The 16051-nt window shown below is 45.2% G+C and overlaps 1 protein-coding gene across 13 annotated transcripts in view; it reads right to left on the reverse strand.

Moving 5' to 3' along the window:
* BMPR1B (bone morphogenetic protein receptor type 1B) overlaps positions 1-16051 on the reverse strand; it is a 708903-nt gene that overhangs the window by 529368 nt on the left and 163484 nt on the right. The window lies entirely within an intron of this gene.

Consider the following 16051-nt stretch of genomic DNA (forward strand, 5'->3'; position numbering starts at 1 on the left):
CCCTGGGTGACTGTCTCGGTCTGACGGTGCGGTGGACGACCAGCGAGCAGGTAAGTCAAGTGAATATTCTTTTTATGTCTCTCTCATGTGTCTGTATGTCGGACTCTGGCTGCAGCCTGCTGATCATGGGAACATTGGGGGTCGGGGGCCTGTTGTTGGACTTGTCTCAGTCTGATCAAGGGGGAAGTCTGGGGGCCCCGGTGCCGGGGGGCCAGTTGTTGTCTGAACATGGGGGGAAGTCTGGGGGCCCCGGCGGGCTGGTTGTGTCTGATCATGGGGGGCATTGGGGGTCCTGTGGGGACTCAGGGGCCCGGCTGATGGTGGGGGACCCAGGGGCCTGCCTGGCTATCCATGGGGGGTCACCCAGGGGCCCGCCCTGCTGTCTGTGGGGGGGGTCTAGGGGACCCAGGGGCCTGAGCTGATGATGGGGGGGGTCACCCAGGGGCCTGCCCGGCTGTCCGTGTGGGGTCACGCAGGGGCCCGCCCAGCTGTCCGTGGGGAGTCACCCTGGGGCCCGGATGATGATGGGGGGGGGACTCAGGGGCTTGGCTAATGATGGGGGGGACCCAGGGGCCTGGCTGTTCACGGGGGAGTCTGAAGGGCCCAGCTGATGATGGGGGGAGCCAGGGGGCTGATGGGGTGAGCCAGGGCCCAGGGAGACAGATCTCCAGTGCCAAGATTACTAGGCACATTGTTGACTGTCTCCACCTGCAGCTCAGCCCGTAGTCCTATCCTTTTCGTCAGCACAGACTGTGCTGCACATGCACAGTACCAGGATGTTGACTGTCTCCACGTGCAGCTCAGCCTGTAGTCTTATCCTTTTAGTCAGCATAGACTGTGCTGACCAGTACCAGCATGTTGACTGTCTCCACCTGCAGCTCAGCCCGTAGTCCTATCCTTTTAGTCAGCACAGATTGTGCTGCACATGCACAGTACCAGCATGTTGACTGTCTCCACCTGCAGCTCAGCCCGTAGTCCTATCCTTTTAGTCAGCACAGATTGTGCTGCACATGCACAGTACCAGCATGTTGACTGTCTCCACCTGCAGCTCAGCCCATAGTCCTATCCTTTAAGTCAGTACAGACTGTGCTGACCACCCAGTACCAGCATGTTGACTGTCTCCACCTGCAGCTCAGCCTGTAGTCCTATATGGGGTATCAGCCTACTCAGGACTACTGTTAGGGTCCAATTTCTCATGTTACACTTGGGGAAAAACATGCATTGGGGTGAAAAGATCATTTTTGTGAAAATAAAATTAGATTTTTGATTTTTATGGCTCCACATTATAAACTGTCAAGCACTTGGGGGTTCAAAGTGCTCACCACACATCTAGATAAGTTCCTTAAGGGGTCTACTTTACCATAGCGCTTACTGATCGTGGGAATATACCCTAAAGAGTTTTTGAATTATGACTGTATAAAAGTTAGTAAACTAAATGGGGTGATCAGCCCTTTACTCTTGACTCCTTTTTTATTATTTTTTTTTTACATAATCACTTACAGTTACATTTTGAGGTGTATTTACGTTCTATAATCGGTTTTTAATAATTACCAATAAAGATATTTTTTGTAGTGTATAATCAGTGATTATATATGCAATAATATACACTTTCCATTCATTTGGTGGGCAGGCTGAGGCGGCAGCGGTGGGCAGGCTGAGACGACCATTAGATTCTTCTTGACTGGGTGGTGGGCTCGGCGGCAACACCGGCTGTGAGAGTAAATAACAAGTCCATGTATTTGTTTGTCCACCATTTCAGTATGTGATTGTACTTACCGTATATATACATTGCTATTGGGGAGTCGAAGGGGGAGGGGGAAGGAATCATTGTATAATGATTCCTTCCCCCTCCCCCTTCGACTCCCCAGTAGCAATGTATATATAAGCTACTGGATTATCTTGACCTGCTGGAAAACCAAATGTCCAATGATAACATAAGGCAGCAGTGCTCAAGATAATCCAGTAGCTTAGAAGTGAAAGGTCGGAGGGATTTTGGAAGGTTTGCGTTGTGGAGGAGGAGTTAGGGTGGAGGCGGAACTGGGGTGGAGCCTGGGCGGAGTCTCAAGGGGGGCCCCATATATTTTGCCAGTATGGGGCCCCAAAATTCCTAGTGGCAGCCCTGCCAGTACCCAAACACAGGGTTATACGCTGAGCAACAAGACACCAAAAAGGTGAGAAGAATTTTTTATTTCTATCTGACATAATTAAAACTCTGCACTTAGATCTGCACCCCCCTTCTTTTTCTGGATATTCCTTGAAATACTCGGAGTAATTAATGAATCAGCCAGAAGCGCTCCTTGACAAACTGGAAATCTTTCTCTGCATTTTCTCTATTTTTGTGAGTCTCCCCAGTTCCTGAACCAACAAACTCAACATTGCAGGCAAGAGCTTAAGCTAGTGAGCTACAAACTTTAACACAGTAATGGGAGAATTTAGTGTACCGTATTTTTGGACCATAAGACGTACTTTTTTCCCCAAATATTTTTGGGGGAAGTGGGGGGTGCGTCTTATGGTCGCAATATACTTACACCCGTCCATGGCTGGTGGCTGGTGTGGGTGCCGCGGGGCTCTGTGGTGTGGTGGTGGCAGCGGGCTGTGCTCCGGTGCAGGGGTAGCGGCTCTCTGTGCTCTGTGGGGGGCTCTGCCGGCATTTCCTCAAAGCTCGGAGGCCCCCGCACATCCATTGCTGGCTGCTGCCATGTTGCGGTGGCCTCCGGGAACATGGACACCGGGAAAATGGCCACCGGTCCGGGGACGGCACATGCGCAGGTTCAGATCTCGTCCCGAGATCTTGGGAGACGAGATTCAAATCTCGGCAAAGAGATCTCGTCCCCCATTCCCGGAGGCCACCGCAACATGGCAGCAACCAGCAGCAGATGTGCGGGGGCCTCCGGGCTGCGAGGAAATGCCGGCGGAGCTGCTGCCCCTGCACCGGAGCACAGCCCACTGCCACCCTCACCCCACAGAGCCAACCTGCCCCAGCACAGCACAGCTGCCCCAGCCCAGCACAGCCCACCTGCCCCAGCACAGCACAGCTGCCCCAGCACAGCACAGCCCACCTGCCCCAGCACAGCACAGCTGCCCCAGCCCAGCTGCCCCAGCACAGCCAAGCCCAGCTACCCCAGCACAACCCAGCCCAGCTACCCCAGCACAGCCCAGCTGCCCCAGCACAACCAACCTGCCCCAGCACAGAGCCGCCGCCACCGCACCAGCCTGGACCACTGAATGACCCCTGTGACCACTCCTCCACTTGTGCCGGATCCCTTCCCAGGTAAGCTGAATTCAGACTGTAAGACGGACCCCCATTTGACACATTATTATTTTTTTCCCTATTTCCCTTCTGAAAATTGGGGTGTGTCTTATGGTCCGGTGCGTCTTATAGTCCAAAAAATACGGGTACTTGATCTGTACCGCAGCCTGTGACTCCATAGGAAGATTATACTTAGACATAGCGATACATTGTACACAGCTGTGGATTTTTATTCCAGAGGGAGACTAAGGCCTCATACTCACTGGCGATAAAATCGGACGATTGCAGTCCAATTTTTAATCGGATTGCACTCTGACCAATGTTATTGAATGGGTGACATCTCACTTGCGATTTTTTTGTCAGCCAAAATCGGTCTGAGAAAAAAATCGCAGCATGCTGCAATTTGCAGTGATTTTCGCTAATAGAAGTCAATGGGTGCGATTAAAAAAACGGACCAAAAACGGACCATCCGTTTTCCATCCGTTTTTAACAGCTACATCACCATTCTGTGGGATAGAACACTGTAAATGGTCCTGTAAATGACTGTAGAAAAAGAGTTGCTGGGAAAAAAAAGGATGGAAAAACGGATGGAAAAATAAAAAAAATCGCATAGAAATCGCATGACACTGGCATAACACTCCACCCTTTTTTCAGTCCAGAAATCGGACCATTTTTTTAATCGCCAATGGGTATGAGGCCTAAGAGATTATTTTCATCCTATAAAATTCTAAAAAAATAATTAAAAAAAACACTTGATAATGAAAAAAACATTGTAGTTTTTAATGCATTTTTTAAAATAATAAGCATCACAAATCAGCAAATATCACGGACATATTGGTGTCCCTGTAATCTTAATGACTGCGATAAGATTATCTGCAGGAATCTGTAAATGACGCAAATATTTCTGTATTAAACCCATAAAAATGTAATGAAACTGTAATGCTGAGGCAGTGTTCACATGTAGCACAAATGCTGCATTCTTTCTGCTGCTTTTTTTTCTAAAGTTATCCTCACCACACAATGCAATAAAAATTTTCTCTGAATATTGCGTGTTTTCTGAGTTTCTTTTATGCGTTTTCCGGCTTATTTGATGCGATTTTGGTGCAGATTTGAAGCAGAGTTGTTAATGCTTTTTAACACTACAGAAAAGCTTTGATTCTGTGCTTAAAAATGAAGTGGCATTTTTTTCATGCATTTTTTATTTAGAAGAAGCCTATAGAGAAAAAATGCACCAAAACTACAGCATCTTTTGAAGTACCGAAGGCGGAGATTTCATGGAATCACTTGTTTAACAATTTAGACCTTGTTCACATGTAGAGTAAGGCTAAGTTCACACGTACCGGAACTCTCGCGGAAATTACCGCGAGAATTCCGGAATTCCATTCCGCGGGAAAATCGCATTTTAAATTCCCGCGATTTTCCAGCAGAAAAACTAGCATTTTGCAAGCGTATTTAGCTTGCAAAATGCAAGCGTTTTCCAAGCTATCTTGTAGCATCGCTAGGAGAACTGATTGACAGGTTGGTCACACTTGTCAAACATAGTGTTTGACGAGTGTGACCAACTTTTTACTACTGATAAAATGTAAAAAAATAAAAAAATGGTGTTATTCTTACCTTCCGACGTCCCGCGCAGCCGTTCCCAGTAATCCTTTGTGAAAATGCCCGCGATGACGTCCGTTCTCGCGGTCATCGCGAATAACCGCGAGACTTCGTGATCCCGCGAGAACGGACGTCATCGCGGGCATTTTCGCAAAGGATTACTGGGAACGAGAGCGTGGAGAGAAGCGGGAAGGCTGCGCGGGACATCGGAAGGTGAGAATAACAATATTTTTTATTTTAAATTCTATTTTTTACAGGGATATGGTACCCAAAGCCCGGAGGACAGTCTCCTCTCCTCCGGACCGTGGGTACCATCCGCAAAAGTTCTGCTTACTTTCCACATGGTGTGCACAGCCACATGTGGGAAGTAAGCGGAACAATGCATTCCTATGGGTGCGGGATCGCCGCGATTCCGCAAAATTAATGAGCATGCATTAGCACAGCATTGCGGAATCCCATAGGAATGCTTATGTGAACTCAGCCTAAATGTTGCATATTTTCTGCTGCTTTTTGCACAGAAATTCTACTGTTTAACTGTCCAATCAAAGTGGATGTCATTTTATGAGAACTGTGCCACTGTGCGTTAAAAGACACTGCTGAACTGTATGGTTTTTGTGCTCTTTTTCTCTCATCTTCAATGTTGAACCTAAAACAACACATTTAAAAATGGAAGTTTACCATATTTTCCAGCGTATATGATAACATTTTAACCCCTGAAAATTTTCTCAAAAGTCGGGGGTTGTCTTATACTCTGGGTGTCGTCTTTAGTGAAGCAAATTGCAAGCGTCCGGGACGCCCGAGGTATGGAAAAGAGAGCGCGGCTTGCGCCGATTCGCTGAAGTGTTCTGGTTCGCCCATCTGTACTCCTGAACAGTGAAGTTCCGTACTGTTCAGGTTCGGCTGCCCAAACACCGGGTGTTTGTCGCGCTGTCATGCACTCCTGATCGGCAGTGAAATCATCCCTGCCGGTCAGAGAGCCACTGGTGGATGAGCTGCTGCCAGCCCAGCCACAGAGACTAGCGGTAATGTCACTGAGGCTGCGTTCCCAGCCGGGCTGAACTGTGGTGCCTCGGTGAGATCCCCACTAGCACCGTGAGAAAAACAATCATGGTGCTAGCAGGGATGTCACCGAGGTCACAGCAGTTCAGCACAGCTTGGAATGGAGTCTCAATGACTGGACGTAACCTCAATAACATGACCACCGGTCACTGAGGCCGCGCTCATAGAAGCTCATTCACTAGTGGTTCTCAACCTGGACACATGCATCTTGGCAATGTCCAGGTTGAAAACTGTTTATCCCCCAGACATGGATTACGGCGTGGGACAGAACGACAGACAGGTATGGTATATTAAAGACAAAAAATTTCCCACAATGCAGAGGTAATAAGCTCAAAAATACAGTTATACAGCAAAAGAAAGGAGCATAGATACCAAGATTAATAAAAAATCTTTTATTTTTTCAAGTATTAAAAATTATTATATAAAATATGAAAAATTGTTGTTTTTTATTTTACTTTTATTACAGGAGAACGAGTGGTTCGCTGGAATTAGGCTACTTTCACACATCCGGTGTGTGGGGTCCGGCGGCGTGCGGCGAAAAGCCGGGCCGCCGGATCCGGCCTGCAGCCGTGACACCGGATGTGTATGCGGCGTCTGATACGGCTCGGACATGATTTAAAGGAGCTGCAGGAGGAGGTGGGCAGAGGCAGCCGCTGAGAGAGACAGCTGCTGAAAGGGAAGTGAGGGGAGGGTAGGAGAGGAGAGGAGAGGGGAGAGGAGAGGGGAGGGGAGAGGAGAGGGGAGGGGAGAGGAGAGGGGAGGGGAGAGGAGAGGGTGGTGGAGAGAGAGACATGTGGGGTTAACACTCAGTGTCCAGGCGAGAGAATCTCTCTCTCTTGCCGGGCACTTGTGGGGTTAACCCCACAGAGAGATCTCTCTCTCTCACCCAGACACTGTGAGTGTTAACCCCACAAGTGCCCGGCGAGAGAGATCTCTCACAAGTGTCCGGGTGACAGAGAGAGATCTCTCTCTCTCGCCGGGCACTTGTGGGGTTAACATTCACAGAGTCCGGGCATGCGCTGTGGAAAAAGCCGGTCCGGCGCTGAGAAAAAACGTTGCAGAGAACGTTTTTTGCAGATGCCGGACGGCTAATTTTTGCCGTGTCCGGCAACAACCGGACACGACGCATAACCATCCGGCACGATGCGGCGACCATGAAAGCTTATGGGACAAAACCGGATCCGGTGCTGGATCCGGTTATGAAAAATTTCGCCGCATCGTGCCGGATTACAAAAACCGGATGTGTGAAAGAGGCCTTAGGTGTTTAAATAAAAATGGAAAACTGTGTTTTATTTCTAATAAAGGACTTTATTCTTGCTGTGTCTTTATTTACAGTCATATGTTAAAGTTTGGGCACCCCTATTAATGTTAACCTTTTTTCTTTATAACAATTTTGGTTTTTGCAACAGCTATTTCAGTTTCAGATATCTAATAACTGATGGACTCAGTTATATTTCTGGATTCAAATGAGGTTTATTGTACTAACAGAAAATGTGCAATCTGCATTTAAACAAAATTTGACCGGTGCAAAAGTATGGGCACCCTTATCATTTTCTTGATTTCAACACTCCTAACTACTTTTTACTGACTTCCTGAAGCACTAATTTGGTTTTGTAACCTCATTGAGCTTTGAACTTCATAGCCAGGTGTATCAAATCATGAGAAAAGGTATTTAAGGTGGCCACTTGGAAGTAGTTCTCCTATTTGATTCTCCTATGAAGAGTGGCATCATGGGCTCCTCAAAACAAAGAAGCCGTTTCTGCAAGCACGCCACAAACAGTCGCCTGAGGTATGCAAAAGCACATTTGGACAAGCCAGTTACATTTTGGAAGAAGGTCCTGTGGACTGATGAAACAAAGATTGAGTTGTTTGGTCATACAAAAAGGCATTATGCATGGAGGCTAAAAAACACAGCATTCCAAGAAAAACACTTGCTACCCACAGTAAAATTTGGTGGAGGTTCCACCATGCTTTGGGGCTGTGTGGCCAATGCCGGCACCGGGAATCTTGTTAAAGCTGAGGGTCGCATGAATTCAACTCAGTATCAGCAGATTCTTGACAATAATGTGCAAGAATCAGTGACGAAGTTGAAGTTACACAGGGGATGGATATTTCAGCAAGACAATGATCCAAAACACCGCTCCAAATCTACTCAGGCATTCATGCAGAGGAACAATTACAATGTTCTGGAATGGCCATCCCAGTCCCCAGACCTAAATATCATTGAACATCTGTGGGATGATTTGAAGTGAGCTGTCCATGCTCGGCGACCATCAAACTTAACTGAACTGGAATTGTTTTGTAAACCGGAATGGTCACAAATACCTTCATCCAGGATCCAGGAACTCATTAATAGCTACAGGAAGCAACTAGAGGCTGTTATTTTTGCAAAAGGAGGATGTACGAAATATTAATGTCATTTTTATGTTGAGGTGCCCATACTTTTGCACCGGTCAAATGTTAAAATGCAGATTGCACATTTTCTGTTAGTACAATAAACCTCATTTGAATCCAAAAATATAACTGAGTCCATCAGTTATTAGATATATGAAACTGAAATAGCTGTTGCAAAAACCAAAATTATTATAAAGAAAAAAGGTTAACATTAATAGGGGTGCCCAAACTTGAAGATATGACTGTACTATAACTATAGGATTAGTAATGGATGGGTGTCTTATAGACACCTCTCCGTTACTAAGGCATGGGCTTGATGTCACCTGACAATACAAAGTTGACATCAACCCCACATATATGAACCCCACTTGCCACCGCTACAGGGCAAGTGGGAAGAGCTGGGCTAAGCACCATCTAATAGATGTGCCTTTTATGGGCAGCTGCGGGCTGCTATTTTAGGCTGGGGGGGGGCAATATCCATGGCCCCTTACCAGCCTGAGAATACCAGCCCCAGCTGTCAGCTTTAGCAAGGTTGGTTGTCAAAAATGGGGGGGACCCCACGCCGGTTTTTTAAAATTATTAATTTAAATAATTTAAAAAAAAAAAAAGAGAGTGAGGACCCCTCTATTCTTGATAACTAGCCTTGCTGAAGCTGACAGCTGAGGGTTGCAACCCCCTTCAGTGAGTTTTGTCTGGCTGGTTATCAAAAATAGAGGGGAACCCACGCTGTATTTTTTTTTCTAATTACCATATTTATTTACAGCACAGGAGCTGCAGATGACTACCCCATCCGCCCGCCGCTCATGCTCTCACTATAATTAGCGGCTGTAGGTGTCGGATTAAGGGAGTGGTTATCAACTGACACCAGTGACCGGAGGTAAAGTTTATACCTCCTATCACAGCTGCAGGCTCACGCTGTCTTTTGACAGCCTGGGAACCGCGACTCTCTGACCAGCATTGATGATTTCCCCGCCTATCAGAAGCAGTGTTTGCCGCACGGTCATGCACATTACAGCGCAGCAAACACTGGAAGAGGGGTAGTCTTATACGGCGAGTATATCCCAAACTCTATATTTTAAGTAGAAAAGTTTGGGGTCGTCTAATACGCCCAGTCGTCTTAAACGCCGGAAAATATGGTACTTTTTCAGTGCAGAATTAAAACTTTTCTGTATTATAAAAAATACATTACGGCTGTTAGTCCACGCTGCATTTTTTTAAGCATTTTTGAAGCGTTTGTGCCGGATCAGACGCTTCAGAAACGCTTAAAATAAGCATCCCATTCATTTTAATGCATTTTGGCCTTTTTGTGCCAATTGATGCGATTTTTCTGCATAGGAAACGCCTAGCGGCTAAAAACGCAGCATGCTCATTATTTTCTGCTTAAGTCCGCATTTTTAGCTGTTTCCTATGAGTCCAGAAGACGCGCGGAAAAAACGCATCAAAAACGCGCGTTTTATAGGAAGGAGTCCGGTTTTGTATCAGGTTTTACACGCTAACGTGGGCACATAGCCTAAAATGTGGCTTCAAATCTGCATGAAAAATGCATTAAATAAGGGAGAGAGGAATGTTTTTGAGTAGTTTGGTGCGGATCCTGCAGAAACCAAAAAACTGTATTTCTGCAATGTGTAAACATGTCCTACAGACACAAAAAAGCCAGATGTCGTATAGTAAAGCTACATAAAGATGAGAAAGATCTGGTGGCTCCGACTGTGAATGAATCATCAAAAGTTACAAAAGTAAATCCACAGGTTCCAACTAGAGATGAGCAGGACGCACACATGATGACGTACCAACCCTGGCTAATCAAAAGCCATGCTGGGGATGCCAGAAGGTTAGAGATTCATGGCCTCCCGTCAAGCTGCCAGATAGCACTAACCTGGACGCTGGACCGAAGTGCCCTGGATACAGTGGACAGACAGTCCCAGATTTGGATCTACGCCTATGTGGTCTCAGGAGTCTGCTAAATGCTAAACCTCTTCCGACAAGCCTATAACCTGCAGTAACCACCGATCGACCAAACCGCTGCACGACCAGCTCTACCCCCGCCTACTGTATTATCACCCATCCCTTGAAGATTGTGAGCCCTCGCGGGCAGGGTCCTCTCTCCTCCTGTACCAGTTATGACTTGTACTGTTTAAGATTATTGTACTTGTTTTTATGTATACCCCTCACATGTAAAGCGCCATGGAATAAATGGCGCTATAACAATAAATAATAATAATAATAATAATAATAATAAAATGCCCCTTACTGCAACCATCCCTGTGACATTTCCTCCTGCCAGGAGGTATGCTAAAATTCAAACACTGAGGCATATTTCAAAAATGAAGAAATCAACAAGTGCTATTATATAAGGCAACTGAGCTCAAGAAATAAGCCTGTTCGCAAAATAACCATACTATATCCCTACAGGGAGATGTAATAAAAGCTGATTGCTTGTAAAGGATAACGCATAAGTAATCCTTTAATTACAAAAAAAATAAAGTTAAAGGGAATCTGTCATCAGGATTTTGCTATGTAATCTGTGAGCAGCATGATGTAGGGCTGTTTGGAACCCTGAATCCAGTAATGTGTCATTTACTGGACTGTGTGTTCCTGTACCAATAAAATCAGTGTTTAATCAACAGAAGAATATCACTATAGGATTAAGTGTCTCATGCCTCTTAGGCCTGTTTCACACTTCCGTTTTCAGGGTTCAGTCACAATCCGTCAAGGTGTTGAAAAAACGGATCTGTTGCAGATTTAAAAAAAACTGATGTACCGAATCTGTTTTTTGACGGATCCATTCAAGCAGTGGTTGGTGGAATTTTAAAGGGCCAGATTCTGGAGGGCAGAGAGAGAAAGACAGAGAGAGAGAATTTGTGCCAGAACGGGTTTTGGGGTTAAATTTCCTAAAAGGAAATTCTTCCGGGCATACTCAGTTTAAAGAAACGGAATCCGTCAACTGATTCCGTCATGTGACGGACAGGGACAGATCAGTCGCCCATAGGCGTCCATTCTACCAGACGACGGAAAGCGACGGATCCGTCACCGTCCGCCTTTTTAACGCAGACAAAAAACGCTCCTAGGAACGTTTTTTCTGCCAGACAGACACCAAATTTATGACTTATCCGCTGCACGACGGACGCAACGGAAGGCCATTCGTCACAATTCACCACCAATACAAGTCTATGGGGAAAAAATGGATCCGCCAGGCAAATCCTTCAGATCCATTTTTTTCCCCAAATGGCGGATTGTGACTGATGCCTGAAAACGGAAGTACGAAATAGGTCTGAGAGAGAGATTTTCGACGGAGACAAAAAACGTTCCTATGGATGTTGTTTCTGGCCGACGGACACCTATTTTCTGACAGATCCGTCGCATGATGGACAAAACGGAAGGCCATCCGTCACAATCCATCGCTAATACAAGTCTATGGGGAAAAAAACGGATCCGCCAGGCAAATCCGTCAAATCCGTTTTTTTTCTGCCAATGACGGATTTTGACTGACGCCAGAAAACTGAAGTGTGAAACAGGCCTTAGTCAACTGCTCTGTGCAACCACACTCCCACCACTAATAAGCAGTTTTTTGTTAATGAAGACATGTATAACCCCTCACACGGTCTTTTGTCAATGTGTGTGTGAGGTTATACAGGTCTCTGCATTCTGAGCACTGTTAAATGTGCAGCATAGAAAACTGTGATTTTATGAAAATGACAGCATGCAAACCAGCAAGTGATACATCTCTGGAATCAGGGTTTCAGCCCCTACACATCATACTGCTCTCAGATTACATAGCAAAAATCTGGCGTCAGATTTCCTTTAAAGACAAGTCACCTTTTCAGTTTTTTGAGGCAAGTTAGATAGGGTGGAGGGCTTTACTACAGCCACATCTGTATAACAAATCACACAATAATCTGGTAGCTTTTATAAATAATTTGTACAATCATGAATATAAACAGAACATACTCCAAACTGGTATTGAGTGTACAGTATACGGAAACTGTATGAATTGGCTCTATAATATATATATCCAACTACTGATTTGATAAATTACAATAAACAATTCTGCATAATTATTTCCAGAATGTAATCAATCACACGAACAGCTAACAATGTTTATAGCAATCATAGACGTTTACTATACAGAGCAATTGGACCTAGCGCTCATTTTCCTGCTTGAGTTCCTTTTTTCCTAAGCAGTAAATTATTTTAAGACCATCTTATTACTACTTTTTATATTTTCCAAAACATCCCATGTCCACTATGCGTCCACAGATGCCCTTGGCTCACCCGCGGAGATGGACATGCACGCATCTTTCCAGACTGCAGCATGTCTATTTCACCAATAGACATGCTGCACCTCCCACTCCCGTCTCCAAGACTTTACACGTGCTGCGCCAATTCTTTGGAATGCATTTCCAGGTCAATATGATTAGTCCCCAATCCCTACAGTTTTAAACATGCCCTGAAAAATGCATTTATTCAGACTGGCCTACCGCCTCAACACATTAACGTAACTATCCTTGTGTGGCACAGTCAAAGGTTTTACCATAACCAGGTTCCCCGTATCATGTTCCCACATGCTTTATGCATCTATCAGCCCTCTGTGTCTGTACTGTTACACACTTAACATTATGGCTGGTCCATACAATCAGGGCAATTGTTACCACCCACCTTTCGTGTCTACCTTTTTTCCTCATAGATTGTAAGCTTGCGAACAGGGCTCGGATTCCTCTTGGTATCTGTTATGATCTATGTGATTATTGTTGTGCTGTAATGTCTATCATCTTTACAAGTCCCCTCTGAAATGTAAAGTGCTGCGGAATATGTCGTCGCTATAGAAATAAAATTTATTATTATATTATTATTATATTGATGCGATGAATCCGCACGGTTCAGTGATCATATGCGGACTCATCTGCCTTCAATAGACGGCAGCGCTTTGGACGCAGTGAACCTACTTTGCGTCCACAGTGCTGCCACTTCCGGATCGTGCGCACCCAGCCTAAGAAGATTTCCTACATCAATCAGTTTATGTCCTCAAATGAAGCGAGTTGTCCAGAAAGAGACAAGCCCTTTAGACCAAAGATTAACATATTCACATCAATCCCGAAGATACATCATTTAAATGAATAATTAGACCTGTGTTCTGCAAAAGAGGCCTTCTGACAGCACCAGGGAGAGCAGCCTTGTGAAATTTCGCCCTACAAGCCAAACTACTACAACTTGTACAATCAGCAATTCACCTTATAAGTTCATTGGGAAATTGCTGAAAATGTAATTCTGTATATTGTTACTTTAAATTCAGTAGCATGGAATTTACACAACATCCTAAGATTTACTAATGCAGATGTATTCTTCATTAAAACTAAGAGACCGTTCTTCGAAATGTGAGAAATAAGCCAGATTGCAGCATCTGGTACAAATTGCTACTTTTTAGGGAGTGGGTCCAATTACTGAGGACTCCTATCACATCCTAAATATTATTCTGTCATACTGAAAGAAAAACAAATCTTGAGCTTACATGGCAGGAAAAGTCTTTAGTGCATATCTGTACATCATCTCGTCAGCGGCTCTGCACTTTATTACTATACTGTGTGTGTTGCATAATGCCAGGCTATTTCCACGTGTTTAGTACCTGGACTGTACACTACTGTGTGTTACAATTATTTCGCTTTTTAATGTATCATTTTTAAAGTTTGGTGGAAAGAATTTCTCATTTAATTTACAGATCGGTGGGATCTGATTGCAGCGAACCACAGTGATTGCCAGAAAGGGCAGAGTGCATGCGTGACCTCTGATCCATTCATTTTCTGTGGAACTGCTAACCACTGTGCTAAACTTTTTCCCCATAGAGAAATAAAAGTGCAGCGGCCAAGCATATGCACACTCCTTTCTGCTTTTCTGTAGAGGTCAGAGCGGTGGGACCCCAACAAAACTTTTTGGATAGGTGTTAACTTCTTTTAACCAGAAAACCATTGAACCATTAGGACTTCTAGCCTAAGCTCTGTGATATGGTGCTAGATGAAATCAGGTTTTATGCAACTCACTTTCATATGAAAACACAAAAGTTCCACTCCAGAGATAGATGATGATGTGTTAATGACACTACAAACATGCATTGAGCAACATGATCAGATATTTCAGATGCAATGTGGCACATAGGCAAAAAAAAAAAAAAAAACACAGCAAGGGTATGTGTACACAAACGAAAAAGCTCCCCCTAAAATGATTATAGGGCCCAACAATATCAAAACAATATTGCTGTGCACATGTTTTGTCTTATGTCTAGAGATGGCTGTCCGGGTCCGGCCGAACAGTTACAAAAAGTTTGGGTTCGGGCACCAGAACAGTACCCGAACCTGAACCCGGACCCCATTCACTTGAATGGGGGGCCCAAACAGCCAGTGTTTGCCACGCTGTCATGTGATTGACAGCACGGCAAGCACCGCTTCTGATTGGCGGTGAAATCATCCCCAATGGTCAGAGAGCTGTGATGTGATCAGAGGTATAACGTTTACCTCCGGCAACTGGTGTGGGTTGATGGGACTACTGCTCGCACCATCCGACGTTTGCTGCCGCTAATAACAGCAAGAGCAGGAGCGGCTGATGGGTGTACTCATTAGCCGGCTCCTGTGCTGTAAATAAATAATTTTTTTTAAAAAGGCGTGGGTTCCCCTGTATTTTTGATAACCAGCCAGGCAAAACTCACAGCCGAGGGCTGCAACCCTCAGCTGTCAGCTTCAACAAGGCTGGTTATAAAGAATAGAGGGGTCCCCATTTTTTTTTTTTTTTAATTATTTAAATAATTTTAAAAAAATGGCGTGGGGCAATATCCATGGTCCCTTACCAGCCTGAGAATACCAACCCCAGCTGTCTGCTTTAGCAAGGCTGGTTGTCATAAATGGGGGGGAACTCATGCCATTTTTTTAAATTATTTATTTAAATAATTAAAAAAAAATAGCATGGGGACCCCTCTATTCTTGATAACCAGCCTTGTTGAAGCTGACAGCTGAGGGTTAAAGCCCCCAGCTGTGAGTTTTGCCTGGCTGGTTATCAAAAATACAGGAGAACCCACAACGTTTTATTTTTTTAATTATTTATTTACAGCACAAGAGCGGCTGATGAATACTCCCATCAGCCGCTCCTGATCTCACTGTTATTAGCTGCAGCAGGTGTCAGCTGATGGGAGCTGTAGTCCCATCAGCTGTCACCAGTGACCGGAGGTAAACTTTATACCTCTGATCACAGCTGAGCACTCATGTTGTCTTTTGACAGCGTGGGAACCGCGGCTCTCTGACCGGCGGGGATGATTTCACCACTGATCAGAATCGGTGTTTGCCGAGCTGTCATGCACATGACAGCACGACAAACATCCGGTGTTCAGGCAGCCGAACCCAAACAGTAACAGACTTCCTTGTGAAGTCCGCGTTAGGCGTCCGTGCCCGAACAGTGTTCGGTATGGACGTCAAACTTTACTGTTCGGGTTCGCTCATCTCTACTTATGTCACTTCTTTTAATTGCTTCAACTGCCCACTCTGTATACTTAATAGTATAAAATGAAGGCAGTTGGTGGCAGAGCCGCTGCAAGAACGGCGTTTTCCTGAAGCAGCTTTGCCTGGGAAAACAAAGAAGTAAACGTGATGATTTCTACTGGTCTGTGGATTACTTGTCCTGCTTTGATTACATGCCCTTCATGTGCATGGCCGTGGCAGGCATTCACTGGCATCATCCAGCAATTCCAGTGAGTGGTCCAGTGCACACTGA

Source organism: Dendrobates tinctorius, unplaced genomic scaffold (assembly GCF_039654945.1).
Source record: "Dendrobates tinctorius isolate UK_male_01 unplaced genomic scaffold, ASM3965494v1 ptg000011l, whole genome shotgun sequence".
NCBI lineage: Eukaryota > Metazoa > Chordata > Amphibia > Anura > Dendrobatidae > Dendrobates > Dendrobates tinctorius.